The 13,570-nt window shown below is 40.1% G+C and overlaps 1 protein-coding gene across 1 annotated transcript in view; it reads right to left on the bottom strand.

Moving 5' to 3' along the window:
- RASSF6 (Ras association domain family member 6) overlaps positions 1-13,570 on the bottom strand; it is a 61,366-nt gene that overhangs the window by 24,901 nt on the left and 22,895 nt on the right. The gene's annotated exons all lie outside the window — the stretch shown is intronic.

Here is a 13,570-nt window from a genome sequence, read left to right as displayed (position 1 = left end):
TTTCTACTTATAGGATAATTTTCATTGTTTAAATAAACACTTTTTCGTTCTTAGAGAGAAATATTGTCAGGACAGTCACGGAATCACGCCCAGAATTTAGAGCCAGAAGATATTCAGATACAATCTCCTTACTGTACAATGGAGGAAACTGGTGTCCAAGGAAGTCATCTGGCTGCCTAGGCTCTGCAGATGAATACAGTCAGGATGGCCCTGCTCTACAAGCTCCCAATCCTTTCTTGGTTTTTTCCACATTACTGACTTTCATACAATATGTGTAAAGGAAAATGAATCAAGAATTACCTGATGATTCTCATAGAAACCTTAATCATGCCTTCATGTATCTAGGAAATGTCACATAATAAAACACAAAAAGCACGATTCTTGGGGTGCTGAGAAGCTGTACATTGAAATCCCCCCACCCCTCTTTGCCTCACTAGTTTCAGGGACCCACCCTTTGTATCGTTCCAGAGGGCACAAAGACACCAAGCAGTATGGCGTCTTCTGGGCAATTTATAGTAACAGGCAATTATGTGCCTTTAGATGATCTATGTACTTTTTACATATTATTTCATTTAATCCTCACGTCAACTCTGTAAGATTTGTATTATGCCTAAGAAACAGATGTAGTAAGGTTTATGATCTTATCAGAGCCACACAGCTGGTAGGTAGTAGAACTGGGATCTGAATCCAGGCAGCTCAATTTCAGAAACTGTTTTCTTCACCACTACCTGTGCTGCCATCTGAGGGGAAACAGATTAGCCTCTTCCTCTGAGAGCAGAAGTTACCTATCTGTACAGTCTGTATCTGTTCCGTTTTCATTTTTCTCTTGTAAGGGATTCATAGTACTTAGGAATACCAGGTGGGAGAACTGGACTAAAAGACATCCAGGAGCTCATGGTTCCTGAGAGTTATATATTAAAAAAAAAAAAAAAAGCCACACAGAATTCCTCTATTTCATTTATCTCCCTAAATCATGCTAGGGAGTTAAGTTGATGACTCCAATATCTCTAGTCCAGATTCCTCTCCTAAACTGTAGACTCCTACATCCAACCGCCTAATCTGCGGAGGCTGGTAGCCATCTCAAACTTAACATGTTCAAAACTGAGCGTCTATCATCACCTCCGACCTGCTCCTCTGCAAGTTATTCCAATTTTAGGTAATGGCAGCTCTATTTTTTTAATTGCTCAGGCCAAAATTCTTTGTGTCATTCTTGATGCCTTTTTCTCTGGCACTCCCTATCTAGTTCATAAAAAAAAAAAAAAAACTCCTTAATTTGACCCATTATCATGACTGCCACCATGCTCTAAGCCACCATTGTCATCTCAGTTACTGCAATAGTCTTTTAAATGCCTCCCTCCATTGTCCTTGCTGACCTGTAGTCTGTTCTCCACACAGCTGGAAGTCTTTTAGTGCAAGATCACCCTCTCCATTGCCCAAAGCTCTCCAATATCTTCCTGTTATTCAGAATAAAAGCCAACATTCTCATAATGACTTAAAAAGAGGGATGTGATCTGGCCTTCTGTTGCCTCTTTGATTTCATTTCCTCCTACTCTCTCTTTCACTTACTACACTCCAGCTCACTGGCCTCCATGATGCTCCATCAGAACACCAGGCACCCTCCTACCTCAGGGCCTTTGTACTTGTTGATCTCTCTGCCCAGAATGACCTTCCCAAGATCTTCACATTGCTAGGTAACTTATTTATTTTCTTTAATTATTTACTCAAAAGATACCTTCTCAGGTAGTCCTCTCAACCATTCAATATAAAATTTTGCTTTACCCTGACATTTCATGTCTTCCTTTTCTTTTTTTACCTTTCCCCTAAATAATACGTATTTTACTTATATCTCTTCTCTGTCTCCTCCACTCAAATATAGGCTTCATGAGAGCAGGGATGTTTGTGTGTTTTGTTTACACAAAATTCCATGTAAAGTCCCTGGGTGGTAAAAACGGTTGAGATGTTTGGCTGCTAACCCAAAGACTGGAGGTTTGCGTCTACCCAGAGGTGCCTCAGAGAAAGGCTTGGCAACCAACTTCTGAAAAATCAGCCATTGAAAACCATATGGAGAACAGTTTTACTCACACACATGGGGTTGCCATGAGTTGGAATCAACTTGATGGCAACTATTTTTTTATTTTCTTTTATTCCACATGCTCAGAAGAGTGCTTGGCACATAATAGGAACTCAAAAAATATTTGTTGAAGGAAATTTTCAGTAAATTCCTATTCCTAAAAAAAAAAAAAAATACCAAATGAGAGGAAAGGTGTTTTTTACATAAGCAGTTTTATAGGCAAAAACAAAAATATGATATTAAAGCATAAATTATTGCTAAAATCCCTCTGATCCTCAGTAGTTTCTATTTTCCTCCTCCAAGAATACAGGCTCCATGAGGGCAGAGATTTGAGTCCATTTTTTTTCAGTGCCGACTTACAAGAGAGACTTGCTCCTAAATAGGCACTTATTAAATAAACACTGACTATTGAATGAAAGAGCTCATGCATGTGGATTTTTACATGTTTGAAATCATGTAAACATACTTTTTGGTTTTACCCCTTTCTCAATTATGATTTAATGTGCACATATCCAAGGATCGCTATACTCCACAGAACGACCACATAAAATGACTCAGCAGAATTCTTCCACGCTATCATTCCCACCAACTGGGCTACTTTAAGTATTTAATGTTAATGAATATTTCTGCTCTAAATATCTTTGGGCACACTAATTTTTCCCCCCCCCCGGGGTCATTGTTGTGGGATATTTTCTAAAAAGTGTAGTACTGACAAAGAATAGGAACACTTTCAGAGCTGACATCAGGGAGTGCCAGAGCAGCACACAGAAATTTCAGGTTCACCTGAGATGCAGCTCCTGATATGCTGAGCTGTGAGGTTGTTATGAAAGCAAATGAAGGTTTACATAACCTTATTCCCTCAGCTTCTGTTTCTGATAAAACTGCATTATAAAGTATGGTACAAGTATCTTTCAAAGTATTTACCTCAGGACCACGAACAGCCAGAAAGGTTAGCCGGTGGAAGCAAGCCTCTCAGAAAATGTTTCTGTACCTGAACAGAGACTGACTAAATCTTCCTTAACTGAAATAAATCTCCAGATGACCTAGGGAGCTGGCAAACTGGGGCCCAGGGCCACTTGTTTTTGTAAGTTTTATTGGAATGTACACAAACAAACAAACAAAAAACCATTGCTGTAGAGTAGACTCCGACTCAAAACAACGATATAGCTACCCTATAGGACAGAGTAGAATTGCCCCATAAGGTTTCCAAAAAGCGCCTTGTGGATTCAAACTGCTGACCTTTCGGTTAGCAGCCATAGCTCTTAACCACCACACCTCCAGAGTTTCAATTTATGTATTGTCTACGGTTGCTTCCTGCTGTAACTGCAGAGTTGAATAGTTGCAACAGAGACCACATGACTTGCAAAAAAAAACAGAACAAAGCAAAACAAGTTGTGTTTAAGTTGATTCCAGCTTGCGGCAACCCTATGTGTCGCAGAGTAGAACTGCACTCCATAGGGTTTTCAAGGCTATGATCTTCCAGAAGGAGACTGCTAGGCTTTTTTTCCTAGCCAACTATGGGTGAGTTCAAACTATGAACCTTTTGGTTAGCAGTCCAGCGCTTAACTTTTTGTGCCACACAAGGACTCCCTAGATGGCTCACAAAGCCTAAAATATATATTACCTGGCCCTTACAGAGAAAGCTTGATGACCCGAAACCTTAGTGTAACATATGATAACTGTATAACACAGGAACAAAACAAAAAACTAAACCTACTGCGGCCTATAGGACAGAGTAGAACGGCCCCATAGCGCTTCCAAGGAGCAGCTGGTGGATTCAAAATATAGACCTTTTGTTTAGCAGCTTAACCACTGGGCTACCAGAGCTCCAGATACCGTAGAAGTCTTCTGTATTTTTTTCTGCTTGAGTATTAACAGCACTTTGAAGGATTTTGGCGTGTAAAGATTAGAGCATAATAAAATAAGATGTTGCTGTTAAATTAGGTAAATTAATGGTACAGTATTAGAATTAGAAAAGAAAATCAAGAAGTTAAGTGAACAACTATAGCAATTGTGAATGCACTCCACCATTTAATTGCATGTACCCTCAGAGGAACTTTTGAAGATTTGTTAAGTTTTTGCACCTGATGAAACAATGGATCTAAAAGACATTGGAAATAAAATGTTAGCCTGTAACATTCTTATTTGACTTGCTGGCAGTGGAGACACAAGGAGGTGAAGAGTTATTCTCAAATTGATTATCAGTGGTTCAGTGTCATTTTGGGGAATGCAAAACAAGTAGGATTCTTAAGATGATGGCCCAAAATGGAGCATTTTAGTTTATGATCTGGGACAGAAAGAATAGCTAACATTTATCAAGCACCTATTACAAGCCATGTGTTGTTGTAAGTGCTGTTAACTATATTGACCATTTAAATGTCCTTGATGATACTATAAGGTAGGTCTTATTCTCAATTACAAATGAGAAAACTGAGGTTCAGAGAAATGAAGATACATATCAGGTCACATAGCCAAGCTGGTCTGCCTCCTCTGCTCACGGGTTTAAACTCTTACGTTCTACTGAGTCTCATCTGGGGGAGCTCTGAATTCCTAGTAACTCTGGTAAACTACAGCTGTGATCAGAACTGTAGGTCAGTAAGAAGAAATGAAGGACAGTATATTTTAGGTGGGAAAATTAACTGGACAAATAGAAATGGTTAAATGCAGACACAAAAAAATAGGTATTGGAAACTTTGTGGCAAAAAAGCTGATAATTAATTAGAAATCAATTAATATCACCTTAAAAAAATGAAACATGCATACTGGGAAGAGTGAAGAGAGAGCGAGAGAATATATAGGAGGTATGAGGCAATCTCTAAATATCAGTTAAAGAAAGGTATGGAAAAAATGCTAGGCCACATAAGAACTCTAAAGCTGTAAAAATAAATGTTGAACAATTATTTTTAAAATGACAAGAGTTTTGATTATTCTACATGAAGAGATGACAGCTGAGGGAGCATGTCAAAACATTCCTCATTCCTGTTTTATGAAGAATGGACACTAGTTAATTTACTTTTCCTTTGTTACAGACACAGCAAAAGTAAAGATGTATGCTTAAAACTCTGCAGGAGGAACTTGTAAAAATTACGGTGGACCATTTCCAGGCACTAGGAGTTGTTCACTATAAGTCAGAACCAACTCCATGGCACCTAACAACAACAGGAGTTGTTCACTAGGAGTTGCTGGAATGAGTCATGGGGTAAAAACATGAAATCTCCTCTGAAGGCCTTTAGAACTAAATCCTTATCTTTCCCGGGTATTTTGGTGTGTCCCGTTAGAAGGAAAGAATGACAACTTTTTATGTTGGTTCTATAGGAAGTTTAGTGTGATATATTAATTTTATCTGGGTCAGATGAATGATACAAATTATGTCCTCTAGCAGAAGGCCCGCAGTAATGTTCAGTCATTCATACATGCCAGAGTTGCTGTCTGAGTATGATCAAGGGGCCTCAGTGGGTGACAGCATCGAAGAACAGATGCGCCTATGGTGGACATTTGAGGGTAGAAATTAAACAAGAGAGGAAGGATGTGAAGAGCTTACCAGGCAAAGGAAACAACATTAGCCAGGGCATGTCGCTAATTCTGTACTTTGTAGAGAATGTGTAAAATATACCACCTTTCTGTCAGTTTGCTGTACTGTGACATGCGTGTTACTATGATGCTGAAAGCTATGTCCTTAGTATTTCGAATATCAGCAAGGTCACCCACGGTGGACAGGTTTCAGTGGAGCTTCCAGATTAAGACAGATTAGGAAGAAAGGCCTGGCTATCTACTTCTAAAAATTACACAATGAAAACCCTATGAATCACAACAGAATATTGTCCAGTAGAATGCTAGAAGATGAGCCCCCTATGTTGGAAAAAAAAAAATGTTGGAAGGCACTGGAAATACATGTTGGCCACAACCACGGACTCGATTGTGCCAACAATCATAAAGATGGTGCAGGATATGACAACATTTCACTCTGTTGTATGTGGGGTCACCATGGATCAGAATCTTTGACAGTAACTAACAGCAACAACCACATGTAAAATGGGGGGTGGTGAGCAACTAGCTGAAGAAGTAGGAAGGGACCCTGTGGGCCTGTTTAAAAAGCTTAGATTTTATTCTACAGGCAATGGGCAGCCACTGAAGATTTTAAGCAAGAGAATGGCGTGATGGTACTAAGGGATACTAGGTACAGTATAGAAGACAGATTTCAGGACAAGACAATATGTAGGCAGCAACAGAGTTTGCAGTACTTCCTGGCTAGAGGTGCAGAAACAAGGCTGATGTTCCATGAAAAGGTGATAAAATGTCCCACATACGCAGAAGAATCTAAATTCTAGAAGGGGCCCAAACAAGTATAGAGATTGTATGGTTTAAGGACTCTAATACCCGCCCCCCCAAAAAAACCCAAACCCATTGCTATTGAGTCGATTCCGACTCATAGGGACCCTATATGACAGAGTAGAACTGCCCCATAGAGTTTCCAAGGAGTGCCTAGTGGATTCGAACTGCTGATTCTTTGGTTAGCAGCTGTAGCACTTAACCACTACACCACCAGAGCTTAGGGAATTCTAATAGTAATCACTAGTTAGTTTCTCTGGGCATCCTCTAGGCACAAAAGAGGGCACTTTTTTTGTGTGTGTGTGTGCCTGTCAATGATAATTTTTCAGATGTTTTAGGGTCCATTTAAGTGCGACATATGGACCAAATGAAAAAAGTAAGCCTGTGCACCTCTCCCTCTGACTACCCAGAGAGTTCCCCACCCAGCCTAGACCAGACTGTTTCAACAGCCCTAACAAAGCCATAACTGGTTGTTAAACAGATTCTATGTCCAAACTTTTAGTTTACAAGTCTACATCAGGAAGCCACAGGGATGCCCAAGGGATAGACAGGAGGTTTAAACGGCCTATATGTTTTTTGTGATATCATACCAGATTGATTTTTTTAAGGAAAAGACTTATTTTTATTTTGCAACGTGAAAGACCGTTTCACACACCACATTACTGGAAGAGAATGGTGTTTTTTGCCAAACAGAGGAATGACAATCTTCCATATGAACTGGACTTCTAATGAAATGAATGTGTGTAGAATCAGAAGCTTCCCCAGAACAAAAGCTGTGCCACTGGCATGGCAGGGAGAGAACCCTGGTAGTGACTGATGGACCCCCAGGATTCTTTATTACAGCTCCTGGAAGAGGGTTAGCCAGGGAGAGACTTAACGTGGGGGTGCCAGGTGTGAGGAAGGGGTGGGAGGAGAACTCAGGGTTCCTGTCCCTTTAAGGCCCAGCTTGGTTACAGCAATAGAGGAAAAATAGAGGACACAGAGCTAATTGTAAAACACTTAGATGTACTTTGTACTTTCAGCACTGAATTGCAGCTGCTCAGCAGATGGGAATTACCCACATTCTGACGTCTGCCATGAATAATGGACTTAGTAAGAAATGAGTTCCTCAATCTTACCAGACAATTCAGTTGGCCAGAAGAAGCAATTTTTTATTTGATTGTATGAAACTGCAATATGCATGGATATGGGATAACATGATGGGTGGAAGTGAGTTATACCCGCAGACAGAACAGATGTCAAATATTAGTTATAATAAGGGTTTTCCTCTTGTGTTAATAATGATTTACAGCATTAAGTGGATATCTGATTCCTTCTCTGGAAACCAAAAACTCTGTCCCACTCATTATGAAGTGATCCTTACAACTGGATGCATGGAACCCTGGTGGCACAGTGGTTAAGAACCACAGATGCTAACCAAAAGGTCGGCAGCTTGAATTCACCAGCTGCTCCTTGGTAACCCTGTGGGGCAGCTCTACTCTGTCCTGTAGGGTTGCTATGAGTTGGAATCGACTCGATGGCAGTCGGTTTGGTTTGGTTTTGGGGGTGCTTTCTGAGTTTGTGTTATTTCTGCCTCTTGGAGACCTGCTGAGAAAGCATTTATGGTTAAAAGCAGGCAACCACTGAACTGCATTTTGACAGCGACACTTGGAACAACGTTCCACTGTGTGTGTTGCCATGTTAAAGAGCCTAAATCTAAAACATTTGAAAGAGTCTCTTTGAAGAGATGAAAACCTGAGGCAGAGTAAAAAAGCTACTTGCTCTCTCCTACATCTATTTTCTTTTTCACTGAATTTGGTTCAGATTGCTGAATTTCAGAAATGAGATCATTTAGAAATTTCATATGTTAAATTAAAAAAAGCTGAACTTAAACCTTTACATATGTGTTCTTATTTTATAAAATCATAATGAATGAAACATGTAAAGATAACATAATTTGATTATTTGCCGGGGAGTAAGACTATAACAAAAGTGATGATTAATTATTTAAGACTATAAAAAAAAAGACTATAAGTGATGATTAATTATTAACATATACTGTAATTTTATACATATAAATATATTTATATTAATAGTTGTTAATATATACTGAATTATTAATATATACTATAATTTTGTATATTTTTCAAACTACATAATGATCATGTAATACGTTCGTAATATTTTTTTTTCATATTTTTACTTCCATAAAACACAGTAAAATATAAACTCTTGTATGTTTTTGGAAAGGCAGAGGCAGGATATATGAATGCAACAGAAAACAATAAATAGAATCTCATTCGAAGTATTAACACAAGACAAACCAACATTCCATATTACTAACACCTGCAAGCAGTAGCAGAATTCTCTTAACCCACTTTATCCTTTACTGTCAACTTGAATCCTGGAATTAAAATTGCAACCTTCTTCTTTTTTTTTTTTTTTTTAATAGTCCCTTTCCCTAAACATCCAAGGCTCCAAGTCCTTGGCCTCATCTCCTAGCTCAGTTAAGACAAGGAAGAAAAAATGCCTTTCAACCTTTGCAGACAGACCTTCCTTAGCTAGCAAAGTAGGTTATCTACATTTCCATTGCAAATGAAGGGATTGGGTTGCAAGGTCTGAAAACTGAGATGTAGAGGAGAGAAGGGCTATCTCGATTGTTAAAAAAAAAAAAATGCAAACCCTAAACTGTCAGGGTGGCGTAGTGGTTCAGAGCTAACTAAAAGGTCCACAGTTGGAATCCACCAGGCACTCCTTTGGAACTTTATGGGGCAGGTCTACTCTGTCCTATAGAGCCGCTAGGAGTCGGGATCCACTCGATGGCAAGGGTTTTTCTTTTATTTTATTAACCGTCCGGGAGCTCTAAGTTTTAACTCTCCTGCTTCAAAGCCCTGGGGAGGCACACATGTGCCAAAGGGGCTGCCTTTTTTGAAAAAGAAAAGTCTCTAACACAAGCAGCTCTGGTAGAAAAAAAAAAAAAAATTGTTGCTGGTGCTGCTGGTGCAGTTGGGATCGTGGTGCCTGTGATTTATTTTCTCCGTTCTCGACGGCACTGGGTTTCTGGGTTTTATCCTTAGACCCCAACTGCGTCTTCAATGTTGGTAACTGATAATAAAAAGAACCTGGCAGTTTCTTGACACCCATTAGTGATCTAATCAATCAGGCAATAGGACCACAATTCTTTCACCTTTTCAGCTGCTTTTGGCCATTTTCTAACTTTCATATTTTCTAGGAGATTCATTTTTTTCAAGATTGTGCTTGTAACAAATGGTACTGGAGCTGTGAGTGGGTAGAAGAGCTACTTACGTCTGCGTCTCTCAGGCTCTCGATTCATAAAACTCAGTTTAGAGAAAAACGATTAATGAATAAAAATTTCACAGTACTAAAAAGAATTCTTAAGTGATGACGAGTCTGTAGATACAAAGAAAACCACCCACAATGTTTTCTTAACATGAAAATTCCCCCTTTTAATTAAGAGGCTTTAGCAACTCAAAATGGCGTCACTAGATACCGAACACTGGGTTTCTGGGTTTTAGATACCAAAAAACAAAACCAAACCCAGTGCGGTCAAGTCGATTCCAACTCATAGCGACCCTATAGGACAGAGTAGGACTGCCTCTTAGAGTTTCCAAGGAGCACCTGGCGGGTATGAACTGCTGACCCTTTGGTTAACAGCCATAGCACTTAACCACTACGCACTAGGGTTCCCTGTGACTAGATAAAATAGACGTATAGAAAAAAGGGCAAAAAGAGATGCGAAAAAGCATAACATACTATTTTTTTAATGCTCGTGCTTCTGAAGAAAGCAGGAATGTGCTCTAGATCTGCTGTCTATTTTTAAGAAATCCTTTTTTTTTTTTTTAATATTGGTGTTATGGATTGAATTGTGTCCCTCCTCCCACCCCAAATATGTGTTAAATTCCTTGCACTTGCTGGAAGCCCTGGTGGAATAGTCATTAAAACCTCGACTGCTAACCAAAAGGTTGGCAGTTTGACTCCACAAGCTGCACCTTGGAAACCCCATGGCGCAGTTCTGCTCTCCTGTAGGGTTGCTCTGAGTTGGAATCGACTAGATGGCAACTTTTTTTTTTGCATTTGTGGATGCAATTCTGCTTGGAAATAGGAGTATTCTTTTGTTATGTTAATGAGGCTATACCAGTGTGGAGTGGATCCTAAACTTAATCACAGATCAGTACCAATATTTATATTTCATATTTTAATTTGAATTCAAAGTAGGGACTTGATACTCCCTCCACTTTGATGAAATAGTTGTCTCTTGTTACAGCCACTTGGTGGCTAACGATATTGTTTCAAAGCTCCAGAAAAATTGTGTACCTGCCCCTGTATGTGTGGACAACATGAAACCCAGGGGTACACAAACTTACCAGCTTACTGGAGGTTCTGAAGCACAGCAGGTGCTCTCGGTGGTTCTCCAACTTGAGTGCACATCAGAATTACCTGAAGGACTTCTTGTTGCTAGGATGCACCCTCAGAGTTTCTTATTCAGTAGTTCTGGGGTGAAATCCGCAAATTTGCATTTCTAACAAGTTCCCAGGCAATTCTGATGCTGCCAGTCCAGGGACCACCCTTTGGGAACCACTCTTTTAGACTTTAGAGAGCTGAGAATCAAGGTGATATTATTCTTTCAGGGGAAGGGAATCTTTTCTCCTGGCAGATTGCAGGTCGAAATAGGTGATCATTCCAGATAGAACTAAAATAATGACATATGATCAGTCTACTAACATGCCTGCTCCTCCCTTCTCTATTATTGAAGTAAGGGACCTGAGAACACTGTCTCACCAAACATGCCTTGGGATGAAGTTTGTATTAGTTTCCTATCACTGTTGTAATAAATAACCACAAACTTAGAGGCTTCAAACAACACACGGTTTTTGTTTTTTTTTTTTTTTAACAATTCTGTAGGTCAGAAGTCTGATGTGGGTCTCACTGGACTAAAATCACAGTGTTAGAGCCATGGTCCTTTTGGAGGTTCTAGAGGAGAATCTGTTTCCTTTCCTTTTCTAGCTTCTAGAGGCTGCCCACATTCCCTGTGGCCCCTTCTTCCACATTCAAAACCAGTCACAGTGGTTGGAGTCTCCCATGGCATCACTTCGACACTGACTCTTCTGTACCCCTTTTTCCACATTTAAGGACCTTTTTGATTGCATTGGGTCCTCCTGGCTAATCCAGGATAATCTTCCTATTTTAAGGTCAGTTGATAAACAACCTTATTCCACCTGCCACCTTACTGACCCTTTGCTATGTAAAATAATGTTCTCACAAAGTCTGGGGATTAGGACATGGATAACTTTGGGAGGCCATTATTATGCCTATCACAGGATTTAAAAGTGACTCCTTCTATCCAGTCAGGTCACCTAGGTTGAACAGGACTAGGTGGAGCTTACAGACTAAGAGAGACGAGGAAGAAAGGCCTGGTGATCTACTTCAGAAAATTAGCCAATGAAAACCTTATAAATCACAACGGAACATTGTCTAACTTGCTTGCTTTGAACATGTTATCAGGAGGGATCAATCGCTAGAAGAAGACATGATGTTTGGTGAAGTAGAGGGCCAGCAAGAGCCAGAGAGACTCTCAGTGAGATGGATTGGCATAATATTCACAACTATAGACTCAAACGTGCCAGCAATCATGAGGATGATGCAGGATTTGGCAACATTTCATTCATTCATAAGGTCACCATGAGTCAGAGTAGGCTCAATTGCAACTATCTAGGCTTTTATCTATCTAGCCTCTATCTACCCTTTTATTGTCTGAATATCTGGGAGATAGCAGAATCTACATTTTAACTAAAATCCCCAGGAAATTTGTATACCCACCCAAAAAACCCAATGCCACCGAGTCGATTCTGACTCATAGTGACCCTAAAGGACAGAGTAGAATTGCCCGCATAGAGTTTCCAAGGAGTGCCTGGCGGATTTGAGCTGCCAACCCTTTGGTTAGCAGCCGTAGCACTTAACCACTATACCACCAGGGTTTCCGGAAATTTGTATGCACATTAAAATTTGGGAAACACTGGTGTAGACCTTGCCCCTAGAAATACAACAGTATTTAAGGGTGACACATGTAAAGTCATGATACTGGTATCCAACTTAGTTCTTTGAGATTTGCCACTCCCATACTCATTCGCATCCAATAAATAGATATTTATTGAGGGATTCTTATGCAACAGATGGAGCCCTGGTGGCGCAGTGATTAACAGCTCAGCTGCTAACTAAAAAGGCTGGCAGTTCGAACCCACCAGCTGCTCCTTGGAAACCCTATGGGGCAGTTCTACTCTGTCCTATAGGGTCACTATGAATCAGAATCTACTCGACAGCAACGGGTTTATGCAACAAACAATGCAATAGATGTTGAGGATACTGCAGTGCATAAAACCAACGTGGCCCCTGCAGTCACGGGGTTTACCTCGTAGTGTAGGAAGACAGAAGAAAAAAAGCAGATAAAGAAATATGATAATTTCATGTGGGAATAAGTGCTATGAGAGTAATAAAACAGGATCATGTGATACAGTGCATAAGAAGAAGACATTTTAGAGAGGGTAGTCAGGAGGCCTGAAGTATTAAACTGAAACCTAAATAGTGAGAAGGAACCAGCCATGTGAAGAGCTGAGGGGAGAGTGTTCTAGGCAGAAGATGCAAGTGCCGCGTACCACAGGCAAGACTAAGCTCAGCGTGTTTGAAGGACAGAGAGAAAGCCAGTAAATTAGTGATTCGGAATTAGGTATAAAGGTCCTCCAGGCCAGAACACATTGGGCCTTAGACACTATGGTAAGGAGTTTGCGTTTTATTTGAGTGTAACAGGAAACCTTTGGAGAGTTTAAGCAGGATGATATAATTTATATTTTAAATGGCCTCTGGCCGCTGGCGGGGAGCATGGACTGTAGGGACAAAGAATTAAAAGAGAGAGCTCAATTAGGAGATGTCTTAGTTTCTTAGCGCTGCTATAACAGAAATACCACAAGTGGGAGGCTTTAATGAACACAATTTTATTTTCTCACAGTTTAGGAGGTTAGAAGTCTGAATTTATGGCGCTGGCTCTAGGGGAAAGCTCTCCCTGTCCTCAGGGGGAAAATCCTTTTCTCTCTCAGCTTCTCTTCATGGGTTCCTTGTGGATCTCCACATGGCATTGATCTTTCTCATTTTGCTCTTCCTTTCTTCTGTGTCTGATCT

Source organism: Elephas maximus, chromosome 5 (genome assembly GCF_024166365.1).
Source record: "Elephas maximus indicus isolate mEleMax1 chromosome 5, mEleMax1 primary haplotype, whole genome shotgun sequence".
NCBI lineage: Eukaryota > Metazoa > Chordata > Mammalia > Proboscidea > Elephantidae > Elephas > Elephas maximus.
This window is presented reverse-complemented; position numbering and strand designations above follow the sequence as displayed.